General features: G+C 42.7%; 1 pseudogene; it reads right to left on the bottom strand.

Moving 5' to 3' along the window:
• Positions 1-13,418: 13,418 nt before the first annotated feature.
• On the bottom strand, positions 13,419-13,922 carry LOC103749090 (annotated as a pseudogene).
• Between the last annotated feature and the right edge of the window lie 708 nt (positions 13,923-14,630).

The raw sequence follows: 14,630 nt of genomic DNA on the forward strand, positions 1-14,630 counted from the left end.
CCTACACAAATTAGAAGTTATTTTATGTCTAAAAAGCTTTGCAGAGTGATTTTCTTGCTATGATGCTTTTGAAGATTTCAATCTAATTTAGCATACTATGCTGCAAAGTTTATGCTTATAAGCATAAAGCTATCCAAAGTCATGGCAAAAAGAAAATGTTTGGTGGAGTAATTAAGAAATAGGCTGCAGGACTGGAGAGATGGCTCAGCAGTTAAGAGCACTGCAGAAGACTTGGGTTCAAATCCCAGCACCCACATGGCAGCTAACAGCCTTCTGTACCTCCATTTCCAGGGGAACCAACACCCTTTTCTGTCCTCTGCAGGCACTGCATGACACAGGATTACACACATGTATGCCTACCACCGATACACATAAAATAAAAATAAATGAAAATCTAAAAAAAGAAATAGGCTGCTAGCCAAGTGTGGTGATGCACACCTTTAATCCCAGTACCCAGGAGGCAGAGGCAGGTAGAGTTCTGTGAGATCCGAGGCCAGCCTGGTCTACATAGTGAGCTACAGGGAGACTCTGTCTCAAAAAGACCCCCCCACAAAAAAGAGAAAGAAAGAAAAAAAAAGGAATAGCTTGTTTTGAATTTTCGAGTTTATAATTTTTTTTCTTTACCCCTCACCTAGATTTGCCAATTGTCTTGGACATCACGACACTCCACCCCTAAGTACTTTAACATGAGCATTGCCTCACATGACTACAATCCCATTATCACACCTCAGAGAAGTAACATTTAATCAATAATCACTTAAAATGCAGTCTGCATTCAAATCTCTCTAATTATCATAATGTCTTTTATTGCTGTTTATTTTCTCAGATCCATTCAAAGTTTATTGCGTTTGGCCATTTTGTCTCTATATAATCTGGAATGAGCCTCCCAATCTTTTTTTTTTATGACATTTTTCTTTTAAAGTCTAGGTTTCATAAAGCACTCCACAAAAAGACACTCTGTCTATTTGATTATATCCTTGTTATTAGATTTGGGTCAATCTTCTGTGTCAAGAAGATCACATAGATAAATGCCATGCCCTTCTCTGCATCACTAGAGGAGGCACATCTTGGCAGGTTTTCTCCCCATTGGTGATGTTAAATTTGATCACCTGGTGAACGTAGTGTCTGCCAGAGCTATTATAGAATCATGTTCTTTCACTCAGTATTAGCTGTGTGGTGATTCTTTAAGACTATGGATATCCTTGTCCCCTCATAATCTACCCAATGGTTTGGATAGCACTGAAGTTTCTTACCAAAATCAGTTAATTCACTGAGCATCTCAAGATGATTAAATGAGCACTGACCATTTTTCAGCAATCATGTAGAAATGAGGTGTGCTGAGGTTGGTAAAACCAGAATTTAAGGATTTCAAGTTACAATGACTATACAGAAAACAAGAGAACTACCTCTTGGTGTGTCTGTCTCTCTCTCTCTCTCACCCTCTTGTTTGAGATAGATACTTTTATAGTCCAGGCTAGCCTCAAACTCACTATGACATGACTATGAACTTGAACTCATGATTGTTCTGCCTTCACCCACCAAGTGCTGGGATTACAGGCATGTGCCACCATGCCTGGCTTGTCTCATGTTCCTTTGTAGGAGATAAGGAGTACAGCGATAGATTCCCTCCATCCCACACTAAGCCAAGGAATGGCCACCTAAGAAAGAAGGCTCCTAAGCATCCTGCTCAAGACTGTCTCTCTGGTGTCTGCCTGGCATTAGTGATGGCCCCTGGGTGCTGCTGGGGAAAATCCTATGATTTCTCTCCCATTATCCTCAATGGCCACTGTACTGTTTTTCCAGTTTTCAAATCTGACCCAGAATTTCTGTGTAACAGAGATTGGGGCAGCAATTTGCCTGAAGGGAGGTGCCAGGATATTTGTCTTGAAGTGGTATCTGTTATATGAATTGCATATTATAGATCAGTTTTTTAAAGTAACACTTTATGTAAGATGAGAAATTCAATTTGCTTACATTAAAGACCATGATAAAGATGGAGGTAGGGAAGGAAAGATGGCTGATGGAGCTCGTAGTGGGGTTAGAGCTGCCTGATGGCATCACTCATTCTACCTCCAGCCTTTAATCCTCCCCTGCCCATTTCTCCTCAGAAAGCACAGAAGCCAGGACTGAGGAATTTTCCCAGCATTTAAACACTTAGCATTAAGGCAGCCTGGACCAGGCCCTATTCGGCCCATCTTCCTGCTTGTTTCAAAGAAAGTGTCCATGTGTGCTTTAAATTCCACCTTTTTTTTCTCAAGAACCTTACACAACTGGTTATTCTTTTTCGGTTGCTGTGTTTAATCTCTTTTTCAGTGGATCTTTATCATCATCGTTTAAATATTTCACAGTTCTTCTCCCACAGCCACCTCCTGCTTGGTTTCTTCCCTTCACAGTCAAGCTGTCTAAATGTTCCTGCTTCTTATTCATGTCGCACTGAACGCTAATCTGGATTCTGCCCCTACTGCTTTACCTAGTGGCTCTTGCTAAGATCCCCAGTGACATCAAGTGACTGTATCATTTGGAAACTATTCAGTACTCATGGTTGCTCACCCTCTTAGCAGTGTTACAGGTCGGAGTTTGCAAAAAAAAATCACCAGCACCATTTTAAGAAAAGTAGCAAGGTAAATTTTAATTTTCGACTGGCCGGGCTGTCTATCTCGGGAGTAGAAGCAGCCCTGATTATTGTCAGGTCAGAATTTTTATAGGATTACAGAATTATTATTCAAACAGGACATCTGTGAACCAATCAGGTTTGTACAACATAGCAGAACTTTGAATCTATTAATCAACAACCAATCATTATACAGATAAGTGACAGAGTCATATAACTTGGCAATCAACTTCGTAATTTTAAAATTAGTCAACTCCCTAGCCATAACAAGCATAGTAAGAAAGCTGAAATCAGCAGTTACCGGTGGTCATACAATAACAGGGTGGTCTTATACTTGTGTCAAGGTGACCCCAAATAGCAAGTGGATTACAGCAGCAAAAACAAACTTGTTAGCCAGATGTAAAATGTCTGGAATTAGCACATTCCATGGTTCATGGCTAGGACAATTTCCCAAGACCCAAGGTTGCTAAAATGGCTCTGAACAAAATGGAGTAACTTAGGTAAGTTTGCTGAGCCAGTTCAAGCAGCACTGACCAGTTGGCCACATCCGACTTCTTTTAGTTTTGGTTTTTCGAGACAGGGTCTCCCTGTACTGTTAGCTGGACTACAGCTCACTATGTAGACCAGGTTGGCCTCAAACTCACAGAGATTCATCTGCCTCTGCCTCCCAAGTGCTGGAATTAAAGGCGTGTGCCACCATGCCTGGCCACATCCTACTTCTTGAGACACATTTGTTCTTGGTCACCATGGCACTGTTCTTTCCTGATCTTCCCCCTTATTTTCTAACAGTGCCTGTGAAGTCTCCTCATTAAGTCATTACATCTGTTTCTATGTTTCCATGACTTATGTATCTCCCACATGTACTTGCCCAGCACAAATCTCTCTCGCCAGCAGACCTGTAAATCTAATAGCTACTTGAGGTTTTTCCATCACTGCCCCTCAAACTCAATGTGTGCCTAGAACTCAACATAATATCCCCTCTCCAAACTGCTTTTCCTCCAGGGCTGGCTGTTTTATAAATGCTACTGAACTTGGGGATAATCTTTGCTTGACACTTGCCTTCCCTCTCCTCCCACATCTAGTCGGTCACCAAATTCTATTGATTTTATCCATTATATCTGTGTAATTCACGTACTCATCCCATCTTCCCTAGGCCATGCCACCACCATCACTCACAGGGGCCCCTGCAGAAGCCCCCTCCCCTGGCTTTCCTGCATACAGCTTGCCTTTCCTATCCACTCTTCAAAGTATAGCCCAAGTGCTTGTTTTTTAAAATATTTTATTTATTATTTTTATTTTATGCGTATGAGTGTATTGCCTGCACGTATGTGAGTGCACCTGTGTCATGCAATGCCGTGGAGGTCAGAAGAGGGCTTCAGATTCCCCTGGAACTGGAGTTAAGGATGGCTCATAGCCACCATGTGGGTGCTGGGAATTGAACCCAGGTCCTCTGCAAGAGCAGTCAGTGCTCTTAACCGATGAGCCATCTCTCCAGCCCCCCAAGTGCTTGTTTTTTAAAGATTTTTATTTTATGTGAACTTATGTGTATGAGCATACATGCCACATACACGCACAGCTGGAGTTCACAGAGCTCTGTATAAATTGGCAGAAATACAGCATAATGAATGGCAGACCTTGACCGAGTTCCTAAACCTGTAGTTCTAATGTTATCTTTTCTCTAAGTTTGTGTGACCCTGTACTGATGCTATCATTCAAGAATGCCAGATCCTAAAATAAAAATAAATATTTAAGTGTGTGTGTGTGTTGGGGGGTGGGGTGGAGATAAAGGTGCTAGTTGCTCTTCTGGAGGGCCCAAGTTTGGCTCCCAGCACCCACAGGGGTTGGCTCACAACCTTAGGTCTAGGGTAACCAATGGCCTCTTCTGGCCTCTGAACACCCACACATGTGCCAAATGCCTGTTTTAACAACTTTGTTAAAATTTATGTGGTGCTTCAGCTTGATTCCAGGTCCTCACCCATACAAGGCAAGTACTCTCCTACTGTACTGTACAGTACTAGCCCCACTGAGATACTATTCACAAAATTCACAGTTCATTCATTTAACCTAGTGACCTTTTTCAAGCAAAAATCTGAGCAGGTTATATTCTTTGTATGTGTGTTGGGGGTGGGTGGGAATGGGGTGGGTGAGAGACAGAGAAAGACTGATGGAGAAACAGAGAGAAGGGTTCACTATGTAGTCCAGACTGGCCTCAACTCTCCATGTAGCCCAAGATGGCTTCAGTGAGCCTCCTGCCTTAGCCTCCCATGTCCTGGAATAATTGATATAATATTATTATATTTATAATTTATAATATAATATTATAAATAACTATAGGCATAATCCACCAGACTTAGAATCTTAAAACGAAGGCTGAATCCTTCGTCTGGCTTAGAAGGCCAGTAGGATCTGCCATTTGCTTCCTGGAATCTCTAGCCTTGTTCTGTGTCATTCACTGTCTAGACCTTGGCTACAGCTGCTTCTGCTAGTCTTTCTTACTTTTTAAATGGTCAAATGAAATCATGTATTTATTATGTATAAGAATTTGAAGCACACACGCATTATGGACTGGCAAGATCTAGCTAACTAACCAATCTAACTAATACATACATGTACTAGCACACAGTTATCATTTGGGGGTAAGAACATTTAACACTCATTCTTACATTTTTTTTCAAGAATACAGCATAGTGGTACAGCATATGCAATGCTCTGTGTTCAATCCCCAGCACCGGAGAGAGAATGAGAAAGAAACACAGTATATCATCATTAACTCTAGTGACATACTGCACAACAGACCTCTTGGGGTCATTCTTCATATCTAACTGTAATTGTGCATCCTATGATCAACATGTACCACTCCCTAGCCACCCCAGACTCTGGTATCAGCCTTTGCTTTGCTGCTTCTATGAGAGGGACATGTTTGGCTTGTACCTACGTGTGAGATAATGTATTTATTTTCTCTGTCTGTTGAGCTTGACATATTCTTGATTTCATCTTCACATTTTGGATTTTCTTCAGAGAAAGTCCCTTCTCTACCTCCCTTTAACTCTTCATTAGTCTTCCAGCCTCAGCTTAAATGCCTCTTCTGGGAAGGTTTCCTTCACGCCTCCAGCTTCTGGTACATTAGGGGTCTGATGGGTTCTCAATCCTTTGCAGCTGTGATTGTTTAAAGTTGGACTCTTCCACTAGGCTACAGAACAGGCCCTGTGTCTGTCTTGCCCATCTCTGTGTCTTCCCTGCCTCCCATGGTTGCCTGACACATAATGGGCCATGTCTAAATGAACTACTCGCTGTCCTGCTTCCTGCTCTCATGCTTGTTGAGGTCGCCACTGCCACAGTTGCTCTGTCTTAACACTGCTGCTGTGTGCTGAGAGAAACATTCTTGCTGTTTCACCTCTAGGATTCTCTTAATTGAGACTCCAGCCTGTTAAGTTCAGCTGTGTGGGCCCTAATGCTAACCCCTAGGCCATTATATTTTAGGCAGTGATTTTCATCTGGGGCCAAGAAGAATTTAAAAACTCCTGATTGCATTCAAGTTCATATGTGCAGTACATATGAGTTTTATATGGTAATGTATGCAGAAGTGCACACATACATGTAAAATCACAGGGCTCAGCTGTTGCACTCAAATATGCATGCATGCATACTCTCTGAGGCAACCTGATGTACACTCATTCCTTATATATGTACATACAGAGTAAACTGACATATGCTTGGCACTTATGCATATGTACAGAAGCAAGTTGATATACTCATTACATATGTATATACACAGGCAAATGACATATGCTCAATACATATGTATACATACAGAAGAAAACTGACATACTTAAGCACATTTTGTGGCAAAATACAGTCATCTAGTTGCATTTGACTTGCTCTCATTCCTGCATGCACCTAGCTCCTCTCTCTCTCTCTCTCTCTCTCTCTCTCTCTCTCTCTCTCTCTTTCTCTCTCTCTCTCAGGTTTTACTTTATATCCTGGGCTGACCTTGAATCCACAATGTAGCTAGTCCAGGCTGGCTTGGAACACTCTCTGTCCTCCTTCCTGCTTTGGCCTCCCAGGCACTGGGGTTACAGGCCTTCACATCCTGCCCAGCTCTTGTCTTTTCTCTGAACTACCTGGCTCTTTATCCTGACTTTCTCTACAGCTTGGCTGCCTCTGCTACTCACCAGGCTGCCCTCTTACATTTCTCTAGTGGCCAGCCAGCCCAGATGAGCTCTTTTGACTTAATTTTAACTCTTTAGTGTTTGATTCAAAATATAGGCAATATAAGAAGACAGACCAGACCCAACCCCACTGTGTACGGTGTAAACTTGGGCAAAATCTTTACTGGTTCCACATCTGTTTTCTCATCTTTAGAATGAAGATAATACCAGTACCTTCCCTTGGGTTTTGGGCAGTACTGCATAGGATAATACATACAGAGCTCTTCGCTTAATATGTAAGCCCAGTTAATGACAACTGCCATTAACAATTACTAACATTTATCAGATTGTTACTATGCCACTACTTCTAGCCAATTATATATTGAATGCTTGTGGTGCCCTAAGCATGATTCCAAGCATTTTCCATAGATCATCCCACTTCATCCTTAGCACAACCCCATGCAGTAGATAGAGATGAAACTGGCACACAGGACAGCTAAGCCACATGCCCAGGGCCTTATAATTAGCAGAGGTAAGAGGCAAACCCAGATGGTTTGGTTCCAGAGCTTACACTCTTAATTACCATGTTATACCTCCTATTTCCACTTATGCATGATTGTCTTTTTTAGAGAAGCGATTACTTTTTTTTTAATACAATCTTTTATGAGTTAAAACCCTTGGAGAAATATTTGAATTGCAACTGAAAAATTCTATTTGCTGAAAGATCAAGAAAAAAAATCTTAATTCTGTATTCAGAGCACTGAAAGACAAGAAGAACAGTAGGAAAATCTCAGGGAAGCCTTCTCTCTCTACCCACTCACAGGGACTGTTTGGGTGAGGGTGCTTTCAGACTGACAGGATTATAGTGGGGTAGCTGTTTTCCTCCTAGCAGAGGGAGGATAGCTCTCTGGATTCCTATAGCACTTTTTGTTCAGATGTCTACAAATGCCTCCTTGGCTTCTGCTCACCACTACATGATGGAGAATCATTAGAAGGGATGATAATAGTACCTTCAACTGGAGTCTGTGCCAGTGTAGTCACAAGAATCCTTGCATCACACAATCAAAGAATCCCAATGAAAACCTCCTGACACGCTTGCAGTGTCCCAAACATGGCTTGTGTACAATCTTTGGTGGCTGCAGTTTAAAATTTTCAAAGAAAATTTTTTGTTCTGGGGCTCAAACTCAGAGCCTTGAGCAGGCTAGGCTTGTGCTCTGTTAGTGAGCTATACACCTGGTTTCTGGTTGTAGTCACTTTTGTTTAAAGAAATTAATATATATTAGTTGCATATATCAGTGGTGTGGTGGTTTGAATGAGAATGTTTCCAATAGGCTCCTACTGAGTGTTTCAATACTTGGCCCCAGTTGGTGGCACTGTTTGCCAAGGGAGGTTTAAGAGGTATGGCTTTGCTGGAGGAAGCATGTCAGTGGGAGCAGGGTGGAGAGTTCATACCCATGTCCTGTTCCCATTTTTACTCTTTCTGCTTCCTGTATTTGCTTGATGATGTGAGCACTCAGCTTTCTCTCCACCACCTCTGTTACCATGCCTTCCCCCCGCATGATGGACTCATCTCTCTGGAACTGTAAGCCAAATAACCTCTTCCTTCTATAAGATGCCTTAGTCACGGTGTCTTTTATCACAGCAGCAGCAGAGTAACTAATACGGAGTTCCTTATTATCTCCACATATGCACACAGAATTATTGGTCATATCTAATTACCCTCTTCTACCCTCCTCTGACTCTTGCTCCCTTATCAATTCCTAATAATCATAACTCTTCTTTCAGGTTCATGTTTAAGCATCCACATAAGAGAGAGTACACAAGGTACTTTTTCTGTGTCTGGCTTATTTCACTTAACATATTGTCCAGTTTCACCTAATTGTTGCAAGTGAATTATTTTTTTTTCTTTAGAGTTGCATAGAATTCCATTGAGTATCTATACCACATCTTTATCCATTTATCTGATGGGCGCATAAGGTTGATTACCTATCTTAGTTATCACTAATAGTCTGGCTGCTGTTCTGATAGCGACAGTCTGTACTTGGTCTTGTATCTGATGATAGTGCTCTCCCTTCTCATACTTTGTGATGTGGTGGCCTTTGGGGTTAGAATGAACCAGATGACTCTGACTTCTTAGCTTTGTAGTCTTAGGTACTTAATCTCTTTGGGTCTTTGCTTCCTCACCTATGAAATGAAAATAACACCTACTAACAAGGTGGCAGAAGGATTAATGCAAAGTACACAGTGCCTGACATTATTTTGGGTGCTGCAGGTCTGAGTGAACTATAGTAATCACTACTACTCTACCGAACAATTACTGGCTCCAATTTTTATTATTATCTGGTTTCCCCACTAGATTATAAGCTCTTCAAAAGGCAAGGACTTTGTTTTGTTCACTGTTGTTTCTCTCTACCAAAAGTAGTGACTAGATCATAGTAGTTGCTCAGTAAACATTTGTTAAATCAGTAAAGTTGCTCTCAGGTTCCTTCAACAGTTGCTGACATTGACACCCTCTAACAGGCCCTTTACTTGTCTGGAAACCTCCTTTTTTAAAAAAAAAGACATTATCTTACTGCTCAGCACTGGCTGGCCTGGGATTTACTATGTAGACCAGGCTGGCCTCAAACTCAGAGATGGGCCTGCCTCTGCCCCCAGAGTGCTGGGATACCCACCTGGAAACCTCCTTTATCTGGATAACTTCCAGTCATCCTTCCAATCTTAGCATAAGCATTAATCCTTTGGGGAAGTCTTGTCTGGTCTTCTTCAAAGTATTTACTAGTACTGTTGTAATTTTATTTTTATATTTATAATTTTGTGATTTAATATCTGATTGTAAAGGTCCTAGGGACAGGGACTATTTCCCGGGAATAGGAATAGACCTTCAGTACAAATTTGATGAGTGATTTTTTTTAAACTTTCCATTTATTATTATTTTTTTTTATTTTATGTGTATAAGAGTATTGCCTGCATGTGTGTAAGTGCTCCCGTGTCGTGCAATGCCCGCAGAGGTCAGAAGAAGGTGTCGGATTCCCCCGGAACTGGAGGGACACAGAGTGGTGTATGTAGTTGTGTGTGCCTGTGCATGCACTTACGGATGGTTGTTAGCCACCATGTGGGTGCTGGGAATCGAACCCAGGTCCTCTGCAAGAGCAGTCAGTGTCTTAATCACTGAGCCATCTCTCCAGCCCCTAACTTTCCATTTTTTAAAGAACGCTCCCCCCTTCTCCAAGAAGTAGGATCCAGTCTCCCAATTAGATTAGATGCTAATCCCAGGCTGTTGCAGTGCCCCACCATAAATCACCCCTCTCCCTGTTTCTGGCTCAATCATAGTGGCTCTCTCCTTCCAGGGCCAATTAGTCAGCCCCAAGGTGTCTCATTACTGTTTCTCAGGACTTCATTATGGAGCTAGACCAAGCCAGCAGGAGGTCCGGCAAAGCCGAGATTTTGGCAGGGCTGGGAGTGGGAATGGGATTTGCCATTTACTCCACTCCCACCCTCAGTTTATGTTTAGTATTTCTCACACTGTGTTGTAACTGTTAATTTTCAGATGTCTTCCCGCCCCCACACAGCAAGGGCAGGATTACCTCTTGCCTCAGAGCCTGCTGTATTGCTTAGTAAGCAGTGAATGCTCTGACAGGTTTCTTAAAGGAATGACTGTTTCCATGAGTCAAGCTTTATTATTGGGGATAAAAACCAATTCATAGAAGTCACTGCCTTTGACTTATTTTTCTTAAAATTGAGCCCCCCCATCCTTTTTTGGTTAAATTTGAGTTTTTTATAATTTGGAACTAAAAACATTCTGGTAGAGCATAATAAATATTCAAATATAGGACCCCTTTATAGGCTTTTGTTCAAAAATATCCAATCACTATTTTAAGAACAGACTTCCCTTTTTGGGGGGGATATGTGTTGTGTATGTATAGTATGTATGTGTGTGCCTGTGTGTATGTGTGGGTGGTATGTAGTGGTGGCATGTGTGCATGTGGTGTATGTAGTTGTCTGTGCCTGTGCATGCACTTGTGGAGGGTGGAGGATGTCTAGTTCCTGGCTCTGTCACTTTCTGCTTTATTTCCTTGAGATAGGATTTCTCATTACTGAACCACTAAATGGCTAGGCTGGCTGGCTAGGGAGTGCCAGGATCTGTCTGTCTCCACCCCTCTACTCCCACTGCTGGTGTTACAAGAGCCCACCACCACTCCCAGCAACTCAGGTCCTTTTATTATGCTTGCTCAGTAAAGAGTTACTCACTGAGCCACCTCACCAAGCTTTTCCACCTTAGGTTTGAGATGGGCTATCTCACTGAACCTAGACTTGCCCTTTAGGATGGACTAGCTGGTCCAGTGAGCCCTGGAGATCCTGCTGTCTTTGTTTATCCCCAGTCCTGGTGTTACAGGAGCACACTGGACACTCAGTTTTTGTGTGGGGTGGATGATTGGACCATGATTGGTTCTCATGCTTATACAATAAACACTTTACACTGAGTCATCTCCTAGCCCAGATGTTCTAGTTTGATTTCTGTTGCCGTGATAGAACACTGACCAAAAGCAACTTGAGGACATTTATTTTACCTTATACTTCCAGGTAACAGTCCATCACTGAGGGAAGCCAATGCAGGAACTCACTCAAGGCAGGAACTATGGAGGAACAGTATTGGCTTGCTTCCCCTGGCTTGTTCAGTTACCTTTTTTTTTTAATACAGCCCAGGGCCACTTGCCTAGGCGTAGCACCACCCTTAGTGGGCTGGGTCCTCCTACATCAATCAGGAATCAAGAAAATGCCCTGCAGACATTCCCACAGGCCAATCTCATGGAGACAATTCCTCAATTGAGGTTCCCTCTTCCTAGATATGTTTAGGTTTGTGTCAAGTTCACAAAATCTACGATACCAGACTTCCCTACTTCTTGTCTTTGGGTTCATGTCTAGGACTGGCTTTAGCTAGTGGGATGTTCACAGACATAGACAAATAGCAGGAGGGACCTGCTTGTGGATGGGCTTTGAATTACTGCTCTGTCTACCTGAGAATTCCTGTTGGGACCACTGCTCCTTTTAGCCAAGGCCCCAGAATTAATACCAGTGGAGTGGCCCAGAGCTCAGCCACTGGATCCAAGCCAAGATGGATCTACAGTTTGAAGCAGAGACATCCAGCCAGGCTTTGCCTGGATCAGCCAATCCCAAATGCCTATGAGATCTATGAGAAGTGATTATCATCTCACAGTGCTGAAATTTTATGACTGTTTGTTATGGAGTAGCAGCTGATTGATCAAGGTTAGGTCTGGGTTTCTAGCCTTGGCAGAGTATCTGAGTTATTTAGAGGATTTTAAAAGAAATAAGAGACACTAAAACTTCAGACTGCGTGTAGTGGTGTTCAGAAACCTACATTCCTTCTAAACTCTGGGCGGTTTTTATGTAGGAGTCCCACATAGTTTTGCTATCTGGATCACCAATACTGTGTATGATGGGGGGTTTTACCAGATAACCTCTAAGATCCTTTTTCCTCTCTGTATGATAAAAAGAGAAACCCTTTCTCTCTGAAGTCGAGTCCTTTTCCAGATTCCTTTTCAATGTGAAAACTTTGAGAAAACTGTGCTGAGTTTTTCTTACCTAATCTGGAGAAAGATACAGATTCGAATTGTGATTTATGACCCCAGGGTTGTTTGCTTTCAATTTACACTAAAGTTGGGTTCTCTCTCTCTCTCTCTCTCTCTTTTTCCTTTGGTCTTTTTGAGACAGGGTCTCCCTATAGCTCCAGCTGGCTGGACCTCACTATGTAGACCAGGTTGGCCTTGAACTCACAGAGATCTTCTGCCTCTGGTGGTTGGGTTCTCTTAGTATTTCTGCCAGGCCTATGGTTCCGAAGACAAATGGAAATTTAAGGCAGACTACTGGAGCTGGGAGAGTGAAGACACAGTTTACAGAAGAAGCATCCAATCCAGCAGGAAGCAGCTGGATTACTCCAGATTCAGGCTAGTTGGAAGAGCCAGGCTAATGGTTCTGGGGCCTGAGGCAAACCTTAAAAGAATGTTAAAGATGCAGGTTTATTTAGATAAAACACATGACAGAATAATTTAAAAGGAAACATAGATACACATATGGATAGTTCTCTTGTTTGTGTTTTCGAGTTGGCCTGGAACCTGCTAAAGTAGTAGGCAGTCCTTAACAGCAGAGCCCTCTCTCCAGCACCCAGGATTTTCTTACACATGTTTACTAGTATCCCCTTTTCCATACCAGTAAACCTTAGGCTAATTATCGTGAAAGCTGCAAAGATCTCCAAATCATATTCTTTGGTCTCTACTGATGAACAAATACCAAGGCTATATATTACTATTACAAAAAGGCTCTGATGAACATCCTCATTTATTCATTATTGTATGCCTGTTCAACCATTTTTTTCGACCACCAAAAAATATATATATTTTTGTATTGTGGGGGAGTAGAAAAGAAAGCAGCCCCTACAACTGGGCCCTATTCAGTGACAGCTTCTTGTTCCATAGGGTTAAGGAAGACTTTGAGGAAATAAAAGCTGTTTGCAAAAATCCAGGTGTAGTTGCTTTGTATGCTGTAATGGGTAAGAAGGATGAAATGAAGTGTGAAGGCCCCTCACACCCTCCATTTTGCCTCACACTATGTCCTGGAACCCTGAGATGGAGAAGGTGCCACTTTTATTCCTGCTTCTTGGGATTATTGACTGCCATTTAGTGATAGAGAACCACAAGCAAGAAAAGCTACACACCCAGCATGTTGGCGAAGATGGCGAGGTGCACACCCATGATCATCCTGACCCATTCCACTTGGCTCCGACGCTACCAGCCTCCTGTTGAACCATTTTAAAGGATGAATTCCAATACCAGAATATAGTCAAGTTGTCCGTGCAAAATGTATTAATGAATAGTGCTAAGTGTTGCCAATCCTTTGAACTCCTGTTGCTCATCCAAAGGGGAAAGTTTTTTGTGGTTTAAATCTTTTCTTTCATTGCTAGTGGCTTTAAACCTTTTTCATGTATTGTCCACATTTTTTTTTTTTTTTTGGTGAATGTCAGCTTTCTCTTCCTGACTTTTATAATCTTTATATTCAGTATGTGTTTTCTATTTAGATTATGACTTTTCTTGGAATGGCTTTTTGCACGTCTTAATTTTACAATGAGGTCATAAGACCTCTTTGCAGACAATAATAGACCGAAAAAGGCAGAGGACTTTCCAAGAATTCAGTCAGTGATCTTTTTGCCTGCATCTGAGTAGTTTCCAACTTCGCAGGGCGAGTCAGGAAGAGTACTGGACTGGGTGGCAGATCTCTCTAAGACTAGGTCTCAACTGCCACACGAGGGAAAGATCAGAATGAAAACTCCCTTGAAAGGCTGTAGAAAACTGCTTCAGAGAGTACAGGCTAAGAGCTTCCTCCAGGCCTTGGATATAGCAAATCCGCTCTAAATCTTTGCTCTTATGAACGGGAGACACTAACAGACTTTTAAGATTCTGCCGATGGATGTAGTTATCTGGGAATAGGGTGGGGTGTGGTTTTAGGGTTTAAGCCACCCCTCCCCAAAGATGTGCCCAGCTGCAGTGAGACCCTGGTTCTAATCTCTATCCTGCCCATTTCTTGGGACGTGACCTTGGATAAGTCACCTTTACCTCTCGATGGCTCAGTTTCTTCACCTGGAAAACACACGACGGACCACCTGAGCTTCTCAAGGGTTAAAAGGCGCTCGGGAAAGGCTCACAAAGAGAGGCGGCGACTGCGCCCGAGCGCACAGTCGGGCATCCTCGGCGCCACCCGGCCCGCCCGAGGGCAGGCGACGACCCCAGCCCGCCCAGGAACAATGGCTCCCCGGGAGGGGCGGAGCTCGGCGCCGGGGGTGTGCGCGGGGCGGGGTCGCC

The sequence above is a fragment of the Nannospalax galili genome, unplaced genomic scaffold (assembly GCF_000622305.1).
Source record: "Nannospalax galili isolate Female #2095 unplaced genomic scaffold, S.galili_v1.0 scaffold125, whole genome shotgun sequence".
Classification (NCBI taxonomy): Eukaryota; Metazoa; Chordata; class Mammalia; order Rodentia; family Spalacidae; genus Nannospalax; species Nannospalax galili.